This window comes from Gopherus flavomarginatus, chromosome 11 (assembly GCF_025201925.1).
Source record: "Gopherus flavomarginatus isolate rGopFla2 chromosome 11, rGopFla2.mat.asm, whole genome shotgun sequence".
Lineage (NCBI taxonomy): Eukaryota > Metazoa > Chordata > Testudines > Testudinidae > Gopherus > Gopherus flavomarginatus.
This window is the reverse complement of record NC_066627.1, coordinates 9,963,518-9,969,612: the sequence shown is the minus strand read 5'-3', so window position 1 is coordinate 9,969,612 and position 6,095 is coordinate 9,963,518. Positions and strand designations below refer to the sequence as shown.

At 49.2% G+C, this 6,095-nt stretch overlaps 1 non-coding gene across 1 annotated transcript; it reads right to left on the bottom strand.

Moving 5' to 3' along the window:
* Positions 1 to 5,241: 5,241 nt before the first annotated feature.
* On the bottom strand, positions 5,242 to 5,315 carry TRNAK-CUU (transfer RNA lysine (anticodon CUU)). The gene has a single exon. It is a non-coding gene; the product is annotated as a tRNA-Lys (tRNA).
* Between the last annotated feature and the right edge of the window lie 780 nt (positions 5,316 to 6,095).

Here is a 6,095-nt window from a genome sequence, read left to right as displayed (position 1 = left end):
CTCGGGAGTGACATGACCATGGGAGCACCCTATGTACATATTAAAATCTGGCATTTGGGGGCAATTGGGGTGAAATGTGGGTACTTTTGGGGTTGGGTCCCACATGCGAAGGGATGTGGACAATTTGGAGAGGGTCCAGCGGCGGGCAATAGAAATGATTAGGAGGCTGGGGTACATGACTTACGAGATCCTACAGGCCATATCCTGTATGTTAAGCTAAGGCAAGGTTAGCATATCTATATTGTGACCTTTTCCTAAGAAAGCAAAGTTGACCTGTATCTTGTTACTTAAATAGATAAGTACTCACGCCTGTCTAAGACCTTTACTTAGACCAATCGACAATGGAGAATGGCATAGGGTTTTTTTTTTCAGTATTCTACCCACAGACTTAACAGGTACAACACAAGGGAACTTATGTGCATATGTACATGTCATCAACATGCACAAACATATTAGCCTGTGAAGTAAGCGTACCCTAACGTTTTGTGGGTGAGGAATGAAATTTGGGCATAGGAGGAAGGATTTCCGGTATTTGTGCCCTATAAAAGAGGTAACCCACCTCACTAGAGCACTTCACTCTATCATTCTGACTTACTTCCTCCACTCTCTCTCTATGTACTAGCAGTAGGCTGTACTTGTTCTTAAACTTTAAGTTTCAAGGGAACTAGGCTAAGCTCCATTTCCGTAAGTTTTTATTCTTTGTTTATTAGGTTTTGATTTTAAGTTTAACTTAGTCAAGTAAACCCTAAGTAACAGTAGCTTTTTCTAAGCGCTGCATCTTTCACTCAAGAATTGAGAAACCTGAACTGCAAGGCTGGTTCTGTGTCTCTTACCACCAGGTTATCAAGGAATTGTGGTAAGAGACATTAACCAAAACTTTGTTCCATATAATGCCCTATGTATCTATTGAATAGCAGTAAAGCAACTGTAACTTTGTAACTCAATTAAATTAAATAAAATGTAAGCTAATACATTAAATTTTCATCATATTATCCAAATTAATATTATTAGTACACCCTAAATCAGGGTACATGGGACAGAGAGTTGGAGTGCAGGTGGATGAGGGCACTGGCCCTGGGAGTGCAGGCTCTAGGGTGGGGTTAGAATGAGAGGTTCAGGGTGCAGTAGAGGGCACGGGGTTAGGGCAGAGAATTTGGCTGTCAGGGCTCTGGAACAAGACCAGGAAAAAGAGAATTGATGTGAAAGAGGGAGATCAGGCTAGAGCAGAAAGTGGTGGGGGAAAAAGAAGTTTGAGCTGTAGGTGGGAAGAAAAAACTCAACCCCCCTCTTATCAGGGCATCTAAGAACTAGATGAAAGACATCTCTCCCCCACTGCAATAGCAACTCCAGTGGGCCTGGGCTGAGGGGAGAACTCCTCTCCCCAGCAGCTCCAGCTGGTTTGGGCTACAGACATCTTGCCTCCACAGATCTGGTGTTCATGAGCTGGGACAGGGGAGGGGCTCCTCTCCTCTCCATTTGGGACATGGCGGGATGAGAGATGTGACAGAGCTTTACGGGAAATCATTATTTGCCTGATTCATGTGCCAGTCCTAGTCTCTGCTGACCCAAACAAGCCATTTATCCTGCATGCTGATGCCAGTTTGGAGGGTTTGGGAGCAGTCTCGTACCAGGAAGTGGAAGGCAAATGTAAATCTGTAGTCTTTGCCAGCTGAGGACTGTCTGATAGCGAAACTTGCTATCCCATCCACCAGCTGCAGTTCTTGGGCTTGAAATGGGCCATCACTGAGAACTTTGGAGACTACTTGTGTGGTGCTCAGTTTCAGGTATGGACAGAGAACAATCCACTGACTTATGTGTTAACAAGGGCTAAGCTGGATGCTGCAGGGCAGAGATGGGTGGCTACTTTTGCTAGCTGTGACTTCAGCATTCAATACCAATGATTCGGTATAATAGGGAGTGTGATTTACCAGGAGCACCAATTCTTGGTTGTGGGGAGGATGTTAGCAGCGTCAGAATGAACTCTACCCTGACATCTGTTGGTGATGTGTTGTAAAAGTCTTTTGTTGCTGATGTGCATGGTCACACCCACCCCGCATTGCATGATGGGGGTGCTTGTCCAAATGGTCATTTCGGCTGCTGTGAGATCCCCAATCTCTTTCTTATTAGGGCAGGAGTAATAAAGTGTAGTTATCCTGGTGATATGAATCAAGGACAGTAGAGCGGTCCTTAACAGTTCATGCTTTTGGGAGTCACCCGAAGCTATATATATCTCATTAGGCAAGGGACATGGGTTCCAAAGCATAGTGAAATAAAAAAAGTTGAAAATGAATATTTAAATTTAGTACTGTGGGTCTTTTTTGAAGTTTCTAACTGCAGGTTTTATGGCGTTTATCTTTTCTAGTTTAAAAATAAAGCTCTTTGTGATTGTAGTACAAATTCAGTTCTATGTTACAGACTTAAGACCACTAACAGTTAAGTATAAGTTTTAGATGTACTTGGAGTGAGGGGTTCTGATCTCACTTACACACTGAATGTTGTAAACAACTTCACAGTTAGGTAAAATGCTCTTTTCCACTCTGACTGCATGGAAATTTTGCAGGTTGGACTCAGGGAATGCAGCTGGGGGGCAGGACTGTTGTGGCACATGCCCCATTTTTGCAACCAACATTTGCTACCTCACTCCATAATGCCATACACAGAGCGACCTTCTACCTTTTAGAATCAGAATATATCACAGAAGAGATCTAACAGCACAAGCTTAAGGTGAAGGACTGTAGCACTAACAGCAATTTTAAGAGATTCAAAAATGTCTCTGTCTTTACACACCAGCAACAGCAAAAAACAAATCAACTAAAACAACCACAGACAACTAAACACCCATTCTTACCTCCCACATGCTTTTGGCATTTGGAACCCATACCCCTTAATGGTGAGTACTTTTCAGGTGAGGGTGAAGCTGAAGGCTTAACTGAAAACAGTTTAAGAAGTGCTCCCGTCTCTGGCACTCAGCTATTCAGCTCCCAATGGGGTCCAAACCCCAAATAGATCCGTTTTACCCTGTAGAAGCTGTAATATCCTGTGACCAGGACAGCTGCCTAGCAGACTGCGCATCTGCCTGCCAGCGTGAGAGCGCATAAGGTGCTAATCCAGATAGTGGTGGCTGAGTGGCAGCCGTCATGAAAAACCAGCAGAATGGTGCAGCAAAAGTGTGCTGGGCCCCTAACCCAGAGATTAATGGATCAAAGCCATCCTCTGCTACATGTGTGCTTGCTTCTTTTCCCTCAGGGCCTTCCAGCAAGGCAGTGACCAGCAGAGCACCAAGAGCCTAGGCCATGAGGCTACCTGGACTGAAGGCAAGAGGCAGGCCTGGGTATGGCGAGGGCCTCCTGTCCTGGAATGAGGCTGCAGTACTTCCTGGTCCCCTTTTCCCACCCACACTGGCACGCAGCGTATGCTGCGGGAGAACAGGAAGGAGGCTCTCGGGACACCAGGCAGTGCTGTGTGTGTGGCTGTCAGGGGAAAGAGCCTAGGCTCCTGACTCAAACTGCCATTGACTGGCGTGGCTCTGCACACCGTCAGCCAGGGCAGGCCAGGCTGCGGACGTGACTCAGGCGTGAGTAACATGGCCGCGCTTTCCTGACAAGGCGTGAGGCAGGCCAAGAGCTTTGCACAGCCTACAGGGAAGTGGGAGGGAGGCGTCTTTGAGCCGGCGTGTCTCGTCTGCTTCTCCTTTGCCACTTGGGCGGAGGCGGGGAGAGAGCGAAATGTTCCTGGCTGAAAGTTTTTGTGCTCGGCCTTGAGGATTAAACCTGAGCCTCTGGAACAGCTGCTGGGAGATGGGTTTCTGAATGACATCCAGCCCGGTCTTCAGGCCGCTAGCTGAATGCACTGAGGCCAAGAGGCAGCAAAATGGGACCTTTGAGGCTCCCCGCAGGCAGGGCCAGCTTTAGGAAGTGCGGGTCCCAATTCGAACATATTCGGCGGGGCCCCGGCAGGGATGACTAAAAAAAAAACCATGTAAATAAAAGCCTTTCATTTCTTAGCAGCCGGTTCCCTGTAAAAAGTTCTGATTTAAGGGATGTGCCACAGTATGTATTTTTTGTACCAATAGGATTACCATACATCCATATTTTTAAAAATTTCTCCCAGATGGTCTATTTAAGAACCAAAAAGCTGGACATGTCCAGGAAAATACGGAAGTATGTTAACCCTACCTAAAATTCTTTTTTAAAAAGATGGGCCTGAACTAGAAATGAGCTCCGTTTCACATGTGTGGGTCCCCGCCACTCCCTGGGGGTGTGCTAGGGTGACCAGATGTCCCGATTTTATAGAGACAGTCCCGATTTGGGGGGTCTTTTGCTTATATAGGATCCTATTACCCCCCACCCTGTTCCAATTTTTCACACTTGCTGTCTGGTCACCCTAAGGTGTGCACATGTGTGGGTCACAGCTGTTCACTGCCCCTCTCATTGCAGCGTGTGTGCAGGGTTACTGCCCTGGGAACTGCAGGGCACCAGTGGACATGGGGCTGGCTGGAGGCAGGGCAGGGGCTGACTGGAGGTAGTGTCTGGCTGCAAGCAGGGCAAGGCGTGCGGGGCTGGCTGCAGACAGGACAGGGGGTGCAGGACTGGCTGCAAATGGGCTGGCTGCAGGCAGGGCAGGGTGTGTGGGACTGGCTGCTGACAGGGGCTGGCAGCAGGCAGGGGGATGTGGGGTGGAGTGGGCTGGTTGGCTTCAGGCAGGGCCTCAGGGGAGTGCACAGGGGTTGGCAGGCCTGGAGACAGAGGAGTGTGGGACTGGCTGGCTTAAGGCAGGGGAGTGCAGCAAGGGTTGACTGGAGACAGGGCACGGGGTGCGGGGCTGGTGCAGGCAGGGCAGGGGGTGCAGCAGGGGCTGGCTGTGGGCAGGGGTGCGGGTACAGGGGGTACAGCCTACCCTGTACGGTAAGTGCCCCCTCCTCCACCAAGGTAGCAGCAGCAGCCCAGGGCTCGGGGGCTATTTAAAGGGCCTGGGGCTCCCCTGCTTCCACCGCCCCAGCCCTTTGAATAGCCGCGGGAGCCCTGGGGAAGTGGCGGGGCTCTGGGGGCTGTTTAAAGGGCCGGGGCGGTAGAAGCAAGGGGAGCCCCAGACTTTTTAAATAGCCCCCTGGGGAAGCGGGGCCACCCTAATACAGTGCACCAGCAGGGCTTGGGTGCGGGGCCCGATTCAGGGGAATTGGTGGAATTGGCCTAAAGCCGGCCCTGCCCGCAGGAAAGCAAGGAAGTAGCACAGGCTTATCACTGTCCCTTGGTGGGCTTGAACCACCATCCTTTCAGTTAAGAGCCAAACGTGCTGATCCATTGCACCACAGAGACACAGACAGGCCAGGCTGTATGGAGCACAACAGTCAGGAATCAGCTTAGGGTCCGGTCTAGCAAATGCATGCAGTGGTTGGACAAGCAACAGCAAGGAACTGGACTGGTGCGGAGTGAAAGATCTGTGGGAAGGAACCGAAAATAGTACTGGAGCTGCAGTACAGGGCTTGCATACACTTTCTTTGGCCTGTTTTGCTGGAAGAGTTAGCAGGGCAAGCTTGTTAGTCACAGGTAAGGGGGTGAGTTTATGCAAATTCTGGACTCTGGGACCACAGCTGGGGTGGGACAGGCACAACTTTTGTGGCACATGCACCCTCTCTACAACCAACCTTCGTTACTTCACTCCATAACAGCACACACAGAGCAACCTTTTACCTTTCAGCACCAAAATATACTGTAGAAGAAATCTAATAGCATAACTTTAAGATGAGAAACTTCAGTACTAACAACAATTCTAAAGATATTCAAAAATATCTCTGTTTTTAGACACCAGACACAAAATCAATGAGACCAAGAACAAACATGTATTCCTACTTCCCACACATTTGGGGGGGCGGGTTGGAACCCATACCCCTTAATGATGAGTCCTTTCCAGGCGAGGGGCAAGCTCTCAGGCCTCAAATGCCAGGTACAGTTACTCTCTCCTTGATCCAAACTAAACAGGAAAATACACTTGATTACTCCTGCCCCAATAACAAAGAGATGGGGGATCCCACAGCAGCTGAAATGACCATTTGGACAAGCACTCCCCTCATGCAATCTGGGGTGGGTGTAACCATG